The sequence below is a fragment of the Sorex araneus genome, chromosome 1, assembly GCF_027595985.1.
Source record: "Sorex araneus isolate mSorAra2 chromosome 1, mSorAra2.pri, whole genome shotgun sequence".
NCBI classification, from domain to species: Eukaryota; Metazoa; Chordata; class Mammalia; order Eulipotyphla; family Soricidae; genus Sorex; species Sorex araneus.
Window position 1 is genome coordinate 21,590,488 of NC_073302.1, and position 20,294 is coordinate 21,610,781.

The following is a 20,294-nucleotide window of genomic DNA, read 5'->3' on the forward strand; positions in this document are numbered from 1 at the left end:
TGTAAATCAGGGGGGCAGAAATGTCCCCCACCAGAGGCACCAGTAATCAGGGGGGCAGAAGTGTCCGCCACTAGAAGCTCCAGTAATCAGCGGGGCCAGAAATGTCCCCTTCCAAGTGGCACCACTAATCAGGGGGGGGGCAGAAATGTCCCCCAACAGGAGGCAACAGAAATCAGGGGGGCAGAAATGTCCCCCAGCTAGAGGCAACAGTAGTCAGGTGGGCAGAAATGTCCCCCACCACGAGGCACTGTAAATCACGGGGGCAGAAATGTCCCTCACCAGAAGCTCCAGTAATCAGGGGGGGCAGAAATGTCCCCCACCACGAGGCACTGGAAATCAGGGGGGCAGAAATGTCCCCCACCATGAGGCACTGGAAATCAGGGGGGCAGAAATGTCCCCCACCACGAGGCACTGTAAATCACGGGGGCAGAAATGTCCCTCACCAGAAGCTCCAGTAATCAGGGGGGGCAGAAATGTCCCCCACCACGAGGCACTGGAAATCAGGGGGGCAGAAATGTCCCCCACCACGAGGCACTGGAAATCAGGGGGGCAGAAATGTCCCCCACCACGAGGCACTGGAAATCAGGGGGGCAGAAATGTCCCCCACCATGAGGCACTGTAAATCAGGGGGGCAGAAATGTCCCTCTCACGAGGAACCAGTAATCAGTGGGGCAGAAATGTCCCTCACCACAAGGCAAGAATAATCAGTGGGGAAGAATTGTCCCAGCACGAGGCAACTAATGAGGGGGCCAGAAATGTCCCCCAGCACGAGGCACTGGAAATCAGGGGTGGCAGAAATGTCCCCCAGTATGAAGCACTGGAAATCAGGGGGGCAGAAATGTCCCCCACAATGAGGCACTGGAAATCAGGGAGGCAGAAATGTCTCCCACCACGAGGAAACAGAATTGAGGGGGGCAGAAAGTTCCCAAGCACAAGGCACTAGTAATGAGGTGGGCAGTAATGTCCCCCAGCGCGAGGCAATAGTAGTCAGGGGGGCAGAAATGTCCCCCACCACGAGGCACTGGAAATTACGGGGGCCGAAATGTCCCCCACAAGAGGCACTGGAAATCAGGGGGGCATAAATGTCCCCCTCACGAGGAACCAGTAATCAGGAGGGCAAAAATGTCCCCAAGCTCGAGGCAACAGTAGTCAGGGGGCAGAAATGTCCCCCACCACGAGGCAAGAGTAATCAGGGGGACAGAATTGTCCCCCAGCACGAGGCACTGGAAATCAGGGGGGGAAAAATGTCCCCCTCACGAGGAACCAGTAATCAGGGGAGCAGAAATGTCCCCCACCACGAGGCACTGGAAATCAGGGGGGCAGAAATGTCCCCCTCACGAGGAACCAGTAATCAGGGGGCAGAAATGTCCCCAACTCAAGGCAACAGTAGTCAGGGGGGCAGAAATGTCCCCCACCACGAGAGACTGTAAATCAGGGGGGCAGAAATGTCCCCCACCAGAGGCACCAGTAATCAGGGGGTAGAAATGTACCCCACTAGAAGCTCCAGTAATCGGGGGGGGCAGAAATGTCCTCCTCCATGTGGCACCACTAATCAGGGGGGGCAGAAATGTCCCCCACCAGGAGGCAACAGAAATCAGGGGGGCAGAAATGTCCCCCAGCTAGAGGCAACAGTAGTCAGGTGGGCAGAAATGTCCCCCACCACGAGGCACTGTAAATCACGTGGGCAGAAATGTCCCTCACCAGAAGCTCCAGTAATCAGGTGGGGCAGAAATGTCCCCCTCCAAGAGGCACCAGTAATCAGTGGGGGCAGAAATGTCCCCACCAGGAATCTTTGGTAATCCGGGGGGCAGAAATATCGCCCAGCACCGGACCAGTATTCGTCGGGGCAGATATGTCCCACACCAGGACGCACCAGTAATCAGGGGGACAAAAATGTCCCTCACCAGGAGGCAACAGAAATCAGGGGAGCAGAAATGTCCCACAGCAGGAGGCACCAGTATTCAGGAGGGCAAAAATGTCCCCCAAGTAGGAGGCAACAGTAATCAGGGGGGCAAAATGTCCATCCACTTGGAGGCAACTGTAATCAGGGGTGCAGAAATGTCCCCCATCCGGATGCACCAGTAATCAGGGGTGCAGAAATGTCACCCACCGGGAACTCCAGTATTCAGGGGGGCAGAAATGTCCCCCACCCGAGGCTCCAGTAATCACGAGGGCAGAAATGTCCCCAACAGAGGCACCAGTAATCAGGTTGGCCAAAAATGTCCCCCACCAGGAGGCACCAGTAATGAGAAGGGGCAAAAACGTCCCCAAGCAGGAGGAACCAATAATCAGGGGGGCAGAAATGTCCCCCAAAAGAGGTTCCAATTATCAGGAGGGCTGAAATGTCCCCCATCAGAGGCACCAGTAATCATGGTGGGCAGAAATGTTCCCCAACAGAGGCACCAGTATTCAGGGGGTCAGAAATGTCCCAGCACTAGGAGCACCAGTAATCAGGGGGACAGAAATGTCCCCCACCCAGAGGCACCAGTATTCAGGGGGTTAGAAATGTCCCCCATCAGAGGCACTAGTAATCAGGGGGGGCAGATATGTCCCCCACCAAGAGGCACGAGTAATGGGGGGCGGCAGAAATGTCCCCCACCAGGATGCAACACAAATCAGGGGGGCAGAAATGTCTCCCACCAGGAGGCACCTGTAATTCGGTGGCAGAAATGTCTCTCACAAGTAGGCAACAGAAATCAGGGGGTCAGAAATGTCCCCCGCCAGAGGCAACAGTAATCAGGGGGTCAGAAATGTCCCCCGCCAGAGGCAACAGTAATCAGGGGGGCAGAAATGTCCCCCAAAAGAGGCACCAGTAATCAGGGAGGCAGAAATATCCCTCACCAGGAGCAACAGCAATCAGGGGGGCAGAAATGTCCCCCACCAAGAGGCTTTGGTAACAGGGGGGCAGAAATGACCCCTATCAGAGGCACCAGTATTTGGGGGGCTGAAATGTCCCCCAACTAGGGGCACCAGTAATCAGGGGGCAGAAATGTCCCCCACCAGGAGGCTTTGGTATCAGGGGGGCACAAATGTCCCCCACCAGAGGTTCCAGTAACCAGGGGGGCTGAAATGTCCCCCATCAGAGGCACCAGTAATCAGGGGGGCAGAAATGTCCCCCACCAGAAGCTCCAGTAATCAGGGGGACAGAAATGTCCCCCCAAAAGAGGCACCAGTTATCAGGGGGGCAGAAATATCCCCAACCAGAAGCACCAGTAATCAGGGGGGCAGAAATGTCCCCCCACTAGGAGTTACCAGAAATCAGGGGGGCAGAAATGTCCCCCACCCGGAGGCTTTGGTAATGAGGGGGGCAGAAATGTCCCCTACCAGGAGGCACCAGTAATCAGGTGGGCCTAAATGTCCCCCACCAGAGGCACTTGTAATCAGGAAGGCAGAAATGTCCCCCACCAGGAGGCTTTGGTAATCAGGGGGGCAGAAATGTCTCCCACCATGTGTTAGCACTAATCGAGGGGCAGAACTGTCCCCCACCAGGAAGCAGCTGTAATCACCATGGCAGAAATATCCCCCATCAGAGGCACCAGTAATCAGGGGGGGGCAGAACTTTTCCACCCCAAGAGGCACCAGTAATGAGGGGGCAGAAATGTCCCCCACCAGAGGAAAATGTAATCAGGGGGGGCAGAAATGTCCCTAACAGAGGCACAAGTAATCAGGGGGGCAGAAATGTCCCCCACCAGAGGCACCAGTATGCAGGGGGGCAAAAATGTCCCCCCACTAGGAGGCACCAGAAATCAGGGGGGCAGAAATGTCCCCCACCCGAAGGCTTTGGTAATGAGGGGGGCAGAAATATCCCCCACCAGAGGCACCAGTAATCAGTGGGGGCAGAAATGTCCCCTACCAGGAGGCACCAGTAATTAGGGGGGCCTAAATGTCCCCCACCAGAAGGCACCAGTAATCAGTTGGGCAGAAATGTCCCCCACCAGGAGTTACCAGTAATCAGGTGGGCCTAAATGTCCCCCACCAGAGGCACTTGTAATCAGGAAGGCAGAAATGTCCCCCACCAGGAGGCTTTGGTAATCAGGGGGGCAGAAATGTCCCCCACCATGTGTTAGCACTAATCGAGGGGCAGAACTGTCCCCACCAGGAAGCAGCTGTAATCACCATGGCAGAAATATCCCCCATCAGAGGCACCAGTAATCAGGGGGGGCAGAACTTTTCTACCGCAAGAGGCACCAGTAATGAGGGGGCAGAAATGTCCCCCACCAGAGGAAAATGTAATCAGGGGGGGCAGAAATGTCCCTAACAGAGGCACAAGTAATCAGGGGGGGCAGAAATGTCCCCCACCAGAGGCACCAGTATGCAGGGGGGCAAAAATGTTCCCCCACTAGGAGGCACCAGAAATCAGGGGGGCAGAAATGTCCCCCACCCGAAGGCTTTGGTAATGAGGGGGGCAGAAATATCCCCCACCAGAGGCACCAGTAATCAGTGGGGGCAGAAATGTCCCCTACCAGGAGGCACCAGTAATTAGGGGGGCCTAAATGTCCCCCACCAGAAGGCACCAGTAATCAGTTGGGCAGAAGTGTCCCCCACCAGGAGTTACCAGTAATCAGGTGGGCCTAAATGTCCCCCACCAGAGGCACTTGTAATCAGGAAGGCAGAAATGTCCCTCACCAGGAGGCTTTGGTAATCAGGGGGGCAGAAATGTCCCCCACCATGTGTTAGCACTAATCGAGGGGCAGAACTGTCCCCCACCAGGAAGCAGCTGTAATCACCATGGCAGAAATATCCCCCATCAGAGGCACCAGTAATCAGGGGGGGGCAGAACTTTTCCACCCCAAGAGGCACCAGTAATGAGGGGGCAGAAATGTCCCCCACCAGAGGAAAATGTAATCAGGGGGGGGCAGAAATGTCCCTAAAAGAGGCACAAGTAATCAGGGGGGGCAGAAATGTCCCCAACCAGAGGCACCAGTATGCAGGGGGGCAAAAATGTCCCCCCACTAGGAGGCACCAGAAATCAGGGGGGCAGAAATGTCCCCCACCCGAAGGCTTTGGTAATGAGGGGGGCAGAAATATCCCCCACCAGAGGCACCAGTAATCAGTGGGGGCAGAAATGTCCCCTACCAGGAGGCACCAGTAATTAGGGGGGCCTAAATGTCCCCCACCAGAAGGCACCAGTAATCAGTTGGGCAGAAATGTCCCCCACCAGGTGTTACCAGTAATCAGGGGGGCAGAAATGTCCCCCACCAGAAGGCTTTGGTAATCACGGGGGCAGAAAAGTCCCCCAACAGGAGGCCTTGGAAATCAAGGGGGCAGAAATGTCCCCCTCACGAGGAACGAGTAATCAGGGGGGCAGAAATGTCCCCCACCATGAGGCAAGAAATATTAGGGGGGCAGAATTTTCCCCAAGCACGAGGTAACTAATGAGGGGGACAGAAATGTCCCTCAGCACGAGACACTGTAAATCAGGGGGGCAGAAATGTCTCCCACCACGAGGCACTGGAAATCAGGGGGGCAGAAATGTCCCCCGTCAGGAGACAACAGAATTGAAGGGGGTAAAAATTTCCCCAAGCACAAGGCCCTAGTAATGAGGGGGGCAGAAATGTCCTTCAGCGTGAAGCAACAGTAGTCAGGGGGGCAGAAATGTCCCCCCGCATGAGGCACCAGTAACCAGGGGGGCAGAAATGTCTCCCACCACGAGGCACCAGTAATTAGGGGATGAAATATTCCCCACCACGAGGCAGCAGTATCGGGGGGCAGAAATGTCCCCCTCACGAGGAAACAATTGAGGGGGGAACAAATGTCCCCCAAAACGAGGCACTGGAAAACAGCGGGGCAGAAATGTCCCCCAGGACGAGGCACTGGAAATCAGGGGGGCAGAAATGTCCCCCAGGACGAGGCACTGGAAATCAAGGGGGCAGAAATGTCCCCCAGCTCAAGGCAACAGTAGTCAGGGGGGCAGTAATGTCCCCCGTCACGAGGCAACATAATTGAGGGTGGCAGAAATTTCCCGAAGGACAAGACACTAGTAATGAGGGGGGCAGAAATGTCCCCCAGCTCGAGGCAACAGTAGACAGGGGGGCAAAAATGACCCCCACCATGAGGCACTGGAAATCAGGGGGGCAGAAATGTCCCCCAGAATGAGGCACTGGAAATCAGAAGGGTAGAAATGTCCCCCTCATGAGGAAGCAGTAATCAGGGGGGCAGAAATGTCACCTGCTCGAGGCAACAGTCGTCAGGGGGGCAGAGATGTCCCCCAAAACGAGGCACGGGAAATAAGGGGGGCAGAAATGTCCCCCAGTATGAGGCACTGGAAATCAGGGGGCAGAAATGTCCCCCACAATGAGACACTAGATATCAGGGGGGCAGAAATGTCCCACAGCTCGAGGCAACAGTTGTCAGGGGGGCAGAAATGTCCCCCAAAACGAGGCACTGGAAATAAGGGGGGCAGAAATATGCCCCAGTATGAGGAACTGGAAATCACGGGGGCAGAAATGTCCCCAGCAGGAGGTACCAGTAATCCTGGGGGATAAAAAGTCCCCCACCACGAGGAACCAGTAATCCGGGGGGCAGAAATGTCCCCCATCTCAAGCAACAGTCGTCAGGGGGGCAGAGATGTCCCCCAGCTCTAAGCACTGGAAATAAGGGGCTGAGAAATTTCCCCAGTATGAGGCACTGCAAATCAGGAGGGCAGAAATGTCCCCCACAATGATACACTGGATATCAGTGGGGAAGAAATGTCCCCCAGCACGAGGCAGTGGAAATCAGAAGGGAAGAAATGTCCCCCTCATGAGGAACCAGTAATCAGGTGGGCAGAAATGTCCCCCAGCTCGAGGCAACAGTAGTCAGGGGGGCAGAAATGTCCCCCAAAACGAGGCAATGGAAATAAGGGGGGCAGAAATGTCCCCCAGTATGAGGAACTGGAAATCAGGGGGGCAGAAATGTCCCCCAGCACGAGGCTAGAGAAAAAAGGGGGGCAGAATTGTCCCCCAGCACGAGGCACTGGAAATCAGGGGGGCAGATATGTCCCCCACCACGAGGCACTGGAAATCAGGGGGGCAGAAATGTCCCCAAGCACGAGGAACTGGAAATCAAGGGGGCACAAATGTCCCCCAGCATGAGGCACTGTAAATCATGGGGCACAAATGTCCGCCATAATGAGGCACTGGAAATCAAGGGCAGGAATGTCCCCCACAAGAGGCACTGGAAATCACGGGGCAGAAATGTCCCCCTCACAAGGAAACAGTAATCAGGGAGACAGAAATGTCCCCCAGCTCGATGCAACATAGACAGGGGGGGCAGAAATGTCCCCCATCACGAGGCACTGTAAATCACGGGGGCAGAAATGTCCCCCACCAGAGGCAACAGTAATCAGGAGGGCAGAAATGTCCCCCACCAGAGGCACCCGTAATCATGGGGGCAGAAATGTCCCCCACCAGAAGCTCCATAATCGGGGGCAGAAATGTACCCTCCAATAGGCACCCGTAATCAGTGGGGCAGAAATGTCCCCCACCAGGAGGTAACAGAAATCAGGGGGCAGAAATGTCCCCCACCAGGAGGCAACAGAAATCAGGGGAGCAGAAATGTCCCCCACCACAAGGCACTGGAAATCAGTGGGACAGAAATGTCCCCCACCACGAGGCACCGGTTATCAGGGGAGCAGAAATGTCCCCCAACACGAAGCACTGTTAATCATGGGGGCAGAAATGTCCCCCACCACGAGGCACCACTAATCAAGGGGTCAGAAATGGCCCCTACCATGAGGCACTGGAAATCAGGGGGGGGGAAATGTCCCCCACAACGAGGCACTGGAAATCAGGGGGGCAGTAATGTCCCCCACCATGAGGCACTGCAAATCAGGGGCGCAGAAATTTCCCCCTCACGAGGAACCAGTAATCGGTGGGCAGAAATGTCCCCCACCACGGGGCAAGAGTAATGAGGGGGGTAGAATTGTCCCAGCACGAGGTAACTAATGAGGGGAGCAGAAATGTCCCCTAGCACGAGGCACTGGAAATCAGGGGTCAGAAATGTCCCCCAGCAGGAGGCACTGGTTATCAGGCGGGCAGAAATGTCCCAACCACGGGGCACCAGTAATCAAGGGGCCAGAAATGTCCCCCCTTCACGAGGCAACAGAATTGACGGGGGGCAGAAATTTCACCAAGCACAAGTCACTAGTAATAAGGGGGGCAGAAATATCCCCCAGCGCGAAGCAACAGTAGTCAGGGGGGCAGAAATATCCCCCAACACGAGGCACTGGAAATCAGGAGAGCAGAAATGTCCCCAACCAGAGGCACCAGTAATCAGGGGGGCAGAAATGTCTCCCACAAGAAGCTCCAGTAATCGGGGAGGCAGAAATGTCCCCCTCCAACAGGCACCAGTAATCAGGGGGCAGAAAAGTCCCCCACCAGGAGGCAACAGAAATCAGGGGGCAGAAATGTCCCCCACGAGGAGGCAACAGAAATCAGGGCGGCAGAAAAGCCCCCCACAAGAGGCACTGGAAATCAGGGGTGCAGAAATATCCCCCTCACGAGGAACTCGTAATCAGGGGGGCAGAATGTCCCCCAGCTCGATGCAACATAGTCAGGGGGGCAGAAATGTCCACCACCATCAGGCACTGTAAATCAGGGGGGCAGAAATGTCCCCAAAAAGAGGTACTAGTAATCAGGGGGGCAGAAATGTCCCCCACCAGAAACTCCAGTAATCGGGCGAGCAGAAATGTCCCCCTCCATTAGGCACCAGTAATAAGGGGGGCAGAAATGTCCCCCAGCATGAGGCATTGGAAATCAGAAGGGAAGAAATGTCCCCCACATGAGGAACCAGTAATCAGGGGGGAAGAAATGTCCCCTGGCTCGAGGCAACAGTCGTAAGGGGGGCAGAGATGTCCCCCAGCTCTAGGCACTGGAAATAAGGGGGGGCAGAAATGTCCCCCAGTATGAGGCACTGGAAATCAGGTGGGCAGAAATGTCCCCCAATATGAGGCACTGGAAATCAGGGGGGCAGAAATGTCCCCAGCAGGAGGAACCAGTAATCAGGGGGGCAGAAATGTCTCCCAACACGAGGCACCAGTAATAAGGGGAGATAAAATGTTCCCCACCACGAGGCAGCAGAAATGGGGGGCAGTAATGTCCCCCACCCGGCGGCACCATAAATGGGGGGGCAAAAATGTCCCCCGAATCTAGACACGAGGAATTAAGGGACCAGAAATATTCAACCAAAAGGAGGCAACTCGGAACAGGGACAGAATTGTATCCCCACCATGAGCGTACAAGGATTGGAGAGCAGAAATGTCCCCGTAAACTAGGAACCAGCTATAAGCGGGGGACAGAAATATACCCCAACACGAGGCACCAGTAATCAGGGGGGCAGAAATGTCCCCCAGCACGAGCACCAGTATTCAGGGGGGCAGAAATGTCCCCAACAACGAGGCACCAGTAACCTGGGGGGCAGAAATGTCTCCCACCACTAGGCACAAGTAATTAGGGGGGATGAAGTGTTCCCCACCACGAGGCAGCAGTAATGGGGGGCAGAAATGTCCCCCACCAGGTGGCACCATAAATGGGGGGGGGGCAGAAATGTCCGCGGAATCTAGACTCGAGGAATTAAGGGGCCAGAAATATCCAACCAGAAGGAGGAAACTAGGATCGGGGACAAAATTGTATCCCCACCATGAGCGAACAAGGATTGGAGAGTAGAAATGTCCCCCACCAGGAGGCACCATAAATTGGGGGGGGGAGAAATATCCCCAGAATCTAGACACGAGGAATTAAGGGAACAGAAATATTTAACCAGAAGGAGGCAACTCGGAACGGGGACAGAATTTTATCCCCACCATGAGCGAACAAGGATTGGAGAGCAGAAATGTCCCCGTAAACTAGGAACCAGTTATGAGCGGGGGACAGATATATCCCCCAACACGAGGCACCAGTAATCATGGGGGCAGAAATGTCCCCCAAAATCGAGCACCAGTAATCAGGGGTACAAAAATGTCCCCCACATGGAAGCACCAGTAATCAGGGGGGCAGAAATGTCGCCCAGCAGGAGGCACCAGTAATCAGGGGCACAGAAATGTACCACACATTGGGGCAGAGTAATCAAGGGGGCAGAAATGTCCCCCACCCTGGGGCTCCAGTATTCAGGGGGGCAGAAATGTCCCCCAACAGTGTACACCGGTAATCAGGGGGGGCAGAAATATCCCACAGCCCGAGGCACCAGTAATGAGAGGGGCAGAAATGTCCCCAGCAGGAGGCTACACAAATCAGGGGGCAAAATTGTCCCCCACCAGGAGTCTCCAGCAATGAGGTGGGCAGAAATGTCTCCCACCAAGATGCACGAGTAATCAGGGTGGATGAAATGTTCCCCACCACGAGGCAGCAGTAATGGGGGGCAGAAATGTCCCCCACCAGAAGGCACCATAAATGGGGGGCAGAAATGTCCCCAGAATCTAGACATGAGGAATTAAGGGCCCAGAAATATGAAACCAGAAGGAGGAAACTAGGAACGGGGACAGAACTGTATCCCCACCATGAGCGTGCAAGGATTGGAGAGCAGAAATGTCCTCGTAAACTAGGAACCAGGTATGAGCGGGGGACAGAAATGTCCCCCAAAAGGAGGCACCAGTAATCAGGGGGGCAGATATATCCCCTCACACGAGGCAACAGTAATCAGGGGGGCTGAAATGTCCCCCATCAGGAGGCATCAGTAATGTGGGGCAGAAATGTCCCCAGAAACTAGAAAGCATGAATTAAGGGGACAGAAATATTCCCCAAGGAGGCAACTAAAAACAGGGACTGAATTGTGTCCCCAACACGAGGGACCAAGGATTGGAGAGCAGAAATGTCCCCTAAACTAGGAACCCGGAATCAGCGGGGCAGAAATATCCCCCACCAGGAGGAACCATATATGGGGGGGCCCCAGAATGTCCCCCCCAGAATCTAGACACGAGGATTTAAGGGGACTGAAATATCAAACCAGAAGGAGGCAACTAGGAACGGGGACAGAATTGTATCCCCACCATGAGCGAACAAGGACTGGAGAGCAGATTTGTCCCCGTAAACTAGGAACCAGGTATGAGCGGAGGACAGAAATATCCCCCAAAAGGAGGCACCAGTAATCAGGGTGGCAGAAATGTCACCCACCAGCGAGCACCTGTAATCAGGGGGGCATAAATGTCCCCCACATGGAAGCACCAGTAATCAGGGGGGCAGAAATGTCCCCCAGCAGGAGGCACCAGTAATAGGGAGGCAGAAATGTCCTCCACCTCGGTGCACCAGTAATCAGGGGGATAGAAATATACCACGCATTTGGGCAGAGTAATCAAGGGGGAAAAAATGTCCCCCACCCTGGGGCTCCAGTACTCAGGGGGGCAGAAATATCCCCCAACAGTGTGCACCGGTAATCACGGGGGCAGAAATGTCCCCCATCACGAGGCACCAGTATTCAGTGTGGCAGAAATGTCCCCCACCATGAGGCACCAGTAGTCGGGGGGCATAAATGTCTCCCACCAGGAGGCACCAGTAATTAGGGGGGATGAAATGTTCCCCACCACGAGGCAGCAGTAATCAGGGGGGGGAGAAATGTCTCCCACCAGGAGGCACCAAAAATTGGGGGGGAGAAATGTCCCCAGAAACTAGACACGAGGAATTAGGGGAACAGAAATATTTAACCAGAAGGAGGCAAGTAGAAACGGGGACAGAATTGTATACCCACCATGAGCGAACAAGGATTGGAGAGCAGAAATGTCCCCGTAAACTAGGAACCAGGTATGAGCAGGGGACAGAAATATCTCCCAAAAGGAGGCACCAGTAATCAGGGGGCAGAAATGTCCCCCACCACGAGGTACCAGAAATAAGGTGGGGCAGAAATGTCCCCCAAATCGAGGCAACACTAGTCAGGTGAGCAGAGATGATCCCCAGCTCTATGCAGTGGAAATAAGGTGGGCAGAAATATCCCCCAGTAAGAGGAACTGGAAATCAGGGGGGCAGAAATGTCCCCAGCAGGAGGTACCAGTTATCCGGGGGATGAAATGTCCCCCACCACGAGGCACCAGTAATCAGGGAGGCAGAAATGTCTCCCAACACGAGGCACCAGTAATAAGGGGGGATAAAATGTTCCCCACCATGAGGCAGCAGTAATGGGGGGCAGTAATGTCGCCCACCAGGCGGCACCATAAATGTGGGGAGGCAGAAATGTCTGCGGAATCTAGACTCGAGGAATTAAGGGGCCAGAAATATCCAACCAGAAGGAGGAAACTAGGATCAGGGACAGAATTGTATCCCCACCATGAGCGAACAAGGATTGGAGAGCCGAAATGTCCCCATAAACTAGGAACCAGGTATGAGCGGGGGACAGAAATATCCGCCAACACGAGGCACCAATAATCAGGGGAGCAGAAATGTCCCCCAGCACGAGGCACCAGTATTCAGGGGGACAGAAATGTCCTCAACAATGAGGCACTGGAAATCAGGGGGGCAGAAATGTCCCCCACCACGAGGCACTGGAAATCAGGGGGGCAGAAATGTCCCCCAGCATGAGGCACTGGAAGTCAGAAGGGAAGAGATGTCCCCCTCATGAGGAACCAGTAATCAGGGGGGCAGAAATGTCCCCCGGCTCGAGGCAACAGTCATCAGGGGGGCAGAAATGTCCCCCAGTATGAGGCACTGGAAATCAGGGGGCAGAAATGTCCTCAGCAGGAGGTACCAGTAATCCTGGGGGATGAAAAGTCCCCCACCACGAGGAACCAGTAATCAGGGGGGCAGAAATGTCTCCCAAAACGAGGCACCAATAATAAGGGGGGATAAAATGTTCCCCACCACGAGGTACCAGTAATCAGAGGAGCACAAATGTTCCCCACCAGCAGTGACCAGTAATCAGGGTGGCAGAAATGTCCCCACCACTAGGCACCAGTATTCAGGGGGCAGAAATTTTTCCCACCTCGGGGCAGCAGTAATCAGGGGGGCAGAAATGTCCCCCACCAGCAGGCACCAGTAATTCGGGGTCAGAAATGTCCCCCCACCAGGAGGCACCAGTAATCAGGAGGCTAGAAATGTCCCCCACAAGGGGGCACCAGTAATGGGGGGGACAGAAATATCCTACACTAAGAGATACCAGTAATCATGGGGCAGAAATATCTTCCACCACGAGGCACCAGAAATCAGGGGTGCAGAAATGTCCCCCGCCTCGAGGCACAAGTAACCAGGGGGCAGAAATGTCCCCCACCACGAGGCACCCGTATAGGGGGGCAGAAATGTCCCCCATGGGGAGGCATCAGTAATCGGGGGGCAGAAATGTCCACGACCAGAGGGCACCAGTAGTCGAGGGCAGAAATGTCCCCGACTTGGAGTCACCAGTAATCAGGGGGCAGAAATGTCCGCACGAGGAGGCAACAGTAATCAGGGGGGCAGAAATGTCCCCCACAACGAGGCACCAGTAATCAGGGGAGATGAAATGTCACCCACCACGAGGCACCAGTAATGATGGGGGCAGAAATATCTCCCACAAGGGGGCACTAGTAATCGGGGGGCAGAAATGTCCCCCAGCACGAGGCTCCTGAAATGAGGGGAGCAGAATTGTCCTCCAGCACGAGGCTCCTGAAAAGACGGGAGTAGAAATGTCCCCATGCATGAGGCTCCTGAATTTAGGGGGGGAAATAATTTCCCCAACCAAGAGGCTCCTGTAATGAGGGGGGCAGAATTTTACCCCACCAGGAGAAACCTGTAATCAGTGGGACAGAAATGTCCCCCACCAGGAGGGAACAGTAATCAGGGGGGCAGGAATGTCCCCCACCAGGAGGGAACAGTAATCATGGGGGCAGGAATGCCCCCCACCACGAGGCACCAGTATTTGGGGGACAGAATTGTGACCCCACCACGGGGGACCAAGAATTATGGAACAGCAATTTCCCCCTAAACTAGGAACCAGGAATGAGGGCGGCAAAAATATACCCCACCAGGAGGCAGAAGTAATGGGGGGGGGGCAGAAAATCCCCCACCAGGAGGCAGCAGTAATCCTGGGACAGAAATGTCCTCCACCAGGAGGCAGCAGGAGTCATGTGGCAGAAATATCCCCCACAGGAGGCAGCAGTAATCGGGGGGGCAGAAAAATCCCCCACCACCTGGCACCAGTAATCTGGGGTTAGAAATGTCCCCCACCAGGAGGCACCAGTAATCTGGGGTGCAGAAATGTCCCCCACCTGGAGGCACCAGTAATCGGGGGCAGAAATGTCCCCCACCATGAGGCACAAGGCATCAGGGGGCAGAAATGTTCCCCACAACTAGGGACCATGGATAGTGGGGAATATATGGCCCCATCACTAGGTACCAGTAATCAGGTGGCAGAAGTATCGTCCCCAATAGGCACCAGATATAAGGGGGAGAAATTTTGCCCTATACTAGAATCAGAAATTAGGTTCAAAGAAAGAGGCAGAAATGTCCCCTACCTAGGAATGAGGAATTAGGGGGCCAAAACAGAAAAACAGCCTCCACCATTAGGCACCAGGTATCAGGGGACAGAAATGTCCCCATATACTATGGACCAGGATTTAGGGGGACAGAACTGTCGCCCCAAAAGAAGGCACCATGGATCCAGGATAGAATTGTGCCACAACCACAAGGGACCAGAATTCGGGGTTCAGAAGTATCCCCCCATCACTAGAAACCAGAGATCAGGGGCCAAAATGTTTCCCCGACCTAGGCACCTGGGAGTTAGGGGGTGGCAGAAATGTCCTCCCCACTAGGCACCAGGGATTGGGGGCAGAAATTTCCCCTAAAATAGGCACAAGAGAGCGGGAGGGCAGAAATGTCCCTCCCACTAGGCAACAAAGAGTTGGGCGGGGGCAGAAATATACCCCCACCACTAGGCACCAGTCCACCACCACCACTAGGCACCAGGGACGGGGGGCTGAAATATCCCCCCCTCCACTAAGCACCTGTAAGGGCGGCAGAAACGTCCCCCACCACTAGGCTCCAGGGGTCAGTGGATTCCTCAGTAGGACTCAAACCTCCTTCTCTGGGGCTCCCAAAGCCAAAGGTGGAGCTGGAACCCCCTGCCCAGTGAGCATTTCTGTGTCTGGGAAAGGCACCCCTGGAGCTGACGGGGGCTGGACCCTCAGAGCTGCCACTCTCAGGCACTCTTTGGGGCCTTGAGGGTCCCGTGAGTTGGTGGCAGAGGAGAGAGGAAGGAGGAGGGCTGGCTCGCTCCCCTGACAGTCACTGTCCCTTTCCACCCCTGACTCAATAAATGGATCCTACCAGGCTTGTGTGGTGTGTGGTAGGGGCAGGGCGGGCGGGGCTGGCCGGGGGAGGGCGCGAGCTTCTGAACTGTGGGAGCCTCTGCCATGGGGTGTCCGGGACTTCCGGGAATGGGGCTGGACCTGTCCGGAGCCTGGCACTCGCACGGCCCTGGCTGATGCCTGTCCCGGGACCCCAGCCATTCCCCTCGAAGGTCAGAGGTCTCCACAACGGTGCATGCTAGGAGGGGGCAGGACGCTCGCACCCAGAACCCCGCCTTCCACTGCACCAGGTCACGGTCTCCCCTCGGCCCTGGTGCCAGTCCCCTGGCCCCCACCTCCTGTCACCAGGGAGACCCCACCTTCCCCCTAGGCCAGTGGTGCCACCCCCAAGTGTCCAGATCAGGTTTCTCAGGATGAGGACTTGAATGTGCTCCTGCAGCCAGAGGATCCAAGGTGGTGTCCCCTCAGCCAGGGTCCCCTGATGCCACCCGCCCTGGCACTGGCAGAAAGACTGTGTCACCACCAGGAGCAGGATGAGCCCTGGGACCGAACATGTGTCGGGGTAGCCAGAACCAGTCCGCCCCTGGTGGGGAGCTCCAGGCCCGGGGTCCTCTATGCCCCGCACAGCCCTGGGGACAGGCCCTGCTGAGGCCACACTACTCACACAGGGCGGGCAGCATGCCCGGGACAGAGGTCAGGGACCGCACGGCAGCCCTCAGGAGGAAGTGCCCTCCTTTCAGGAACCTTCCGGGAATGGGGTCGGCCACGGCCCTGGCTGCCCCTCACCCACCAAGGCTGCCCAGAGCAGGCAGGGCGGGTCCTTGGTTTCCCCCGGGACTCCCAGGGCCAGCTCTGTCCCTCCACTTGGCTCTGGGCCCGGGGCCGCCCGACACTCTCAGGCTCCTGCCCGCCTCACACAGGAGTCTGAGTGGGAGAGACACGGCCCCTCGCAGCCCCCGCGGGGGCTCTGGGCTTAGCTCCTCATGGCCCCCCCCCCTGGGCCCCTGGGCCGGGGAGACTCCAAGTCCAGCTGCCCCTTGAGGTTTGGGGAGCTGGGAGACTGTGGGCATCAGCGGCTCGGCCCCTACACCCCTCGCCGGTGGGGAGAACAGCGGCCTGGCCGAGACATAGGGGGCACCGAGAAGTGGAGGGAAGCGCCCCAATTTATTCCAAGAGTCGAGGCTCAACCCAGCCACTGCCCAAACAGGCCCGAGCAGGGACGCAGGAAACCGTTTCTACAGGTTGGTTTCAGGGTGTGTGGATTCTACGGCAAGAGCGTTCACCTCTCGCACACAGTGGTGCCGAGTGTCCTTGGCTGCTCCAACCAGTGACGACAATTAGTTTCTCAGTCCCAGTGTCGGGCTGTTCCCGGGAGCCTCTTGCGTCCCTGCTCTGGCGACCTGTCCCCTGGCGCTCTCGCCCGGGAGTTGGAAAGAGCCAGATGGGGTGCGGGAAGTGCCCTGGGACGGGACCTGCGTTTCCTGCTCTCCTGGCAGACTCAGACTTTTCAGCTTTTGCTTCTGAGAGGGGAGGAAGGCGACCCACGTTGTCAGAATGCCAGTCCAGGGCTCAAGGAGCCTGCCCTGCCACACCTGCCACCGACCCCCAGTGTGATTCCCACCACTGCACCAGGGGGAGAGACTCCCAAGCTCAGAGCCTGGAGTAGCCCCTGCACACCACAGGGTCTGCCCCCCGCCCCGCCCACCCAAGAAAGGGGGTGGCCCAGAGGACAAATCCCAGCAAAGAGCTTCCCTGCCTCCCAGCAACAGGCTGAGTCTTTGGCCAACTCAGCGGCTGTTTAATGACTGAAGCGAGTCCAGTCTCAACAGAAGAGAAGGTCCTGCACCTGGGGCTTTCTTTGGGGCTTAGAGGCCGGCAGGAGGGGCTGAAGGACCTCAATCTGATGCTAGGTGTGGGGGGGGGGGAGAAATCCCCTCTGCTGCCTGCCCCGAGGGCCATGGCGATGGAGTGTGAGATCCAGAACTTCCGGTGGAGCCCAGAGCCACCTCCCGCCTAACTGTCCCTAGGCCCCTTGCTAGCAGGAGGAGAGAGAGCGTTCTCTCGCTGCACAGACGCAGCCTCAGACTCGGACTCATGCTCTCCCTCCACGTCCTCCTTGTGCTACAGAATCCTCAGGGTTCCAGGTGGTGAGGCTCCTGGGCAAACTCTTGTGGACTTTGAGCACCACCTCCACCTCAGAGCTGCTGGCCTTCTGGGGGGGAATCTCCCACTAGTGGAGCTGACCCTCCGAAACAATGGACTTTTTGGGGAGCTTCTCCCTGGTCACTGGGGTAAATAAGAGGACAGAAAAGGCAGGGCTTATCCTCCACATGCTCAGATGAGCCTCACCCAAGTGGGATCCAGCAGGAAAACCCAGGCAGCCGGGCCCCGTGACAGACTTCCAAGCCCGCTTGGATCGGAATTGGGCCTACTCCCCCCAGCTCCTCAGTTTTCCAGAAGCTTGGCAGTCACAACCACAAACTGCTCTAGCACCATGTTATCCCATTAACAGCCAAGATTCAGAGGCTATAAACCAAAGCTCCCAGAAGTGTGCAATACAGAATCTCTTGCCCCTGTGCCAGGCTGTCTTCACCGGGGCTCCTCGGAGGGGGACAGGTTGAGGTTCCCTCCCCACCGCAAGCAGAACCCAAGATGCCAAAAACCTCCAAACCCAGCTGCATCCATGCTCCAGGCCAATTCCACAGGCTCGGACGAGCATCACACATGAAGGAACCAACAGAGGAACCCACGTTTGCGGGACCCTGCCTGAGATCTCCAAACCTGCTCTGATCGGGACTGGGCCTGCTCTAGCCATGTCACCAGTGTTCCAATAGCTTGGCAGTCACACCCACAAACTGCCCCCAGTGCCATGTCATCTCATCAACGGCCAAGATCAGAGAATATAAACCAAAGCTCCTAGAGGAGAGCACCGCAGAATTTCCTGGAGTGCCTGGTCGCATTCACGACCATGCAACCTCTTAATACTCTAGCCCATTTATGTAACAAAAGCAGCACACATTTGTTTGGTTTTTAACATACTTGCTTGTATTCTCTTATATACAGGCTTCAATGTCTCCAGAAGAAAATAAAACATACATCAACCTTCACACACTTCCCAAAATAAGTGTGAAGGTGCTCGGAGGTGGGGGTGGTGTTTGTCTATTATCTGCAAATGAAATGTCAGGGCTGGAGCGTTAGCACAGCGGTTGGGCTTTCGTCTTTCACACAGCCGACCCGTGTGATTCCTGCACCCCTCTCAGAGAGCTCAGCAAGCTACGAGAGTATCACAACTGCACAGCAGAGCCTGGCAAGCTCCCCGTGGTGTATTTGATATGCCAAAAACAGTAATAACAAGTGTCACAATATGAGACCTTACTGGTGCCCGCTCGAACAAATCAATGAGCAATTGGATCACTGACAGTGAAAGTGAACCATTGTGAACGATTTCATGAAAATAAAATATTAAAAAAAGAGCAAAAAAACAAAAAAAAGGTAGGGCTTGGGCCAGAATGATAGTCCAAGCGTAGGGGCACTAGCTATGCCTGTGGTCAGCCACCCCTCGACCCTCAGAACATGGGCCCCTGACCGCTGCCAGGAGTGATTCCTGAGTCAAAGGCGAAGGCATGTTCCAACTCTCGGGTCTTGACTCCTTCCCTGCTCTGCACACGGGCCTCTCTGGCTGCAAGGGAAGCAGCGGGCAGGCTTCCTCGACACTCCTCAGGGCCGCTGTGTCCTCAGGACAGCGGCCTCTGACCCCGGGGGTCAGGACCCAGGCCTACTCCGGTGGTCCCCGCCTGTGCCACACAGGAGGGCCCCCTTCTCCTCTCTGACTCCCCCAGCCTCAGATCAGACGGGGCTGAGCTGTGGGACTGATCAGCAAACCCTGACAGGCCAGCTCTGCCGGGCAGGGGCAGGGCAGGGGTTCAGCAGTGAACAAACTGGCCAGAGGGGCCAGAGGACAGTATCGCGGGTAGGCACTTGTCTTGCACGCAGCTAAGCTGGGTTCGATCCCCAGAATCCCATATAGTCGCTCAAGCACCTCAAGGGGGGTAATTCCGGAGTGCGGAGCCAGGAGTAAGCACTGAACACTATTGGGTATGGCCCCAAAACCAAAAAAGAAACAAAAAAAAACTTGATGGAAACACTCTCCTCGTGGACAACAGCGTCCCCCAGACCCACGACTTCTCTGAGGCAAACAGGGTGGTCAGGAACTGAAGCGCAGGGCCACTCTGATTCCTGGTCTGCCGAGAAATTCTGTCCCATCCCACAGGAAATTGGGTTTTGTTTGGTTGGTTGGTTGGTTTGGTTTTTGGGTCACACCAGCAATGGACAGGGGTTACTCCTGGCTCTGCACTCAGGAATTACTCCTGGCGGTGCTCAGGGGACCATATGGGGTGCTAGGGATCGTAAGTGGTCAACCACGTGCAAAGCAAATATCCAACCCTCTCTGCTACTGCTCCTGCCCCTGGAAATTTGTTTTGAATGGATGAAGATTTTTCCCGGAATACCCAGGAATTCCTCCAAACATCAAGGAGTTCCTTGCCTTCCTAAGGCGGGGGAGAAGGGGAAAGTTTCTTGGGAAAAGTGGATTTGGGACATATTCCAGGGGCTACGTAAGGCCCTTGCTTCCAGCGACCCACTTTGTTTTGACCCTGGGTACCACACAGTCCCCCAAGGATTGCTGGGAGTATCCCTAGAGAGCCCCTAGGTGTCAGCCAAATCTCCCCAAAAAGAGTTGGGTTACAAACCTGAAACAGTGGGGCTGGGGTGCGGGAGGAAGGGGGAGCACAGAGAGATGGAGCAAGATTGAGCTGCTTGTCTTATATCCTGCTCTCTCTGGTCCCAATTCCCAATACCACGTACGGTTCCTAGAGCACTGCTAGGAGCGAGCCCTGAATACAGAGCCGGGAGTAAGCCCTGAGCACCACTGGGTATGACCACAAACCCCCAAAAAACACATAAATAAATGTTGGTGTACAACATCCCATAATCTCAGACCTAGCTAGGCTTGGATGTAAACATCGTTTTGCTGTTACTGTTACTTTAACTGACTATACTTCCTGTTGTGTAACTGACTTTGATACTGTTTCCATTAACTAAGTTAATTTGCATATTC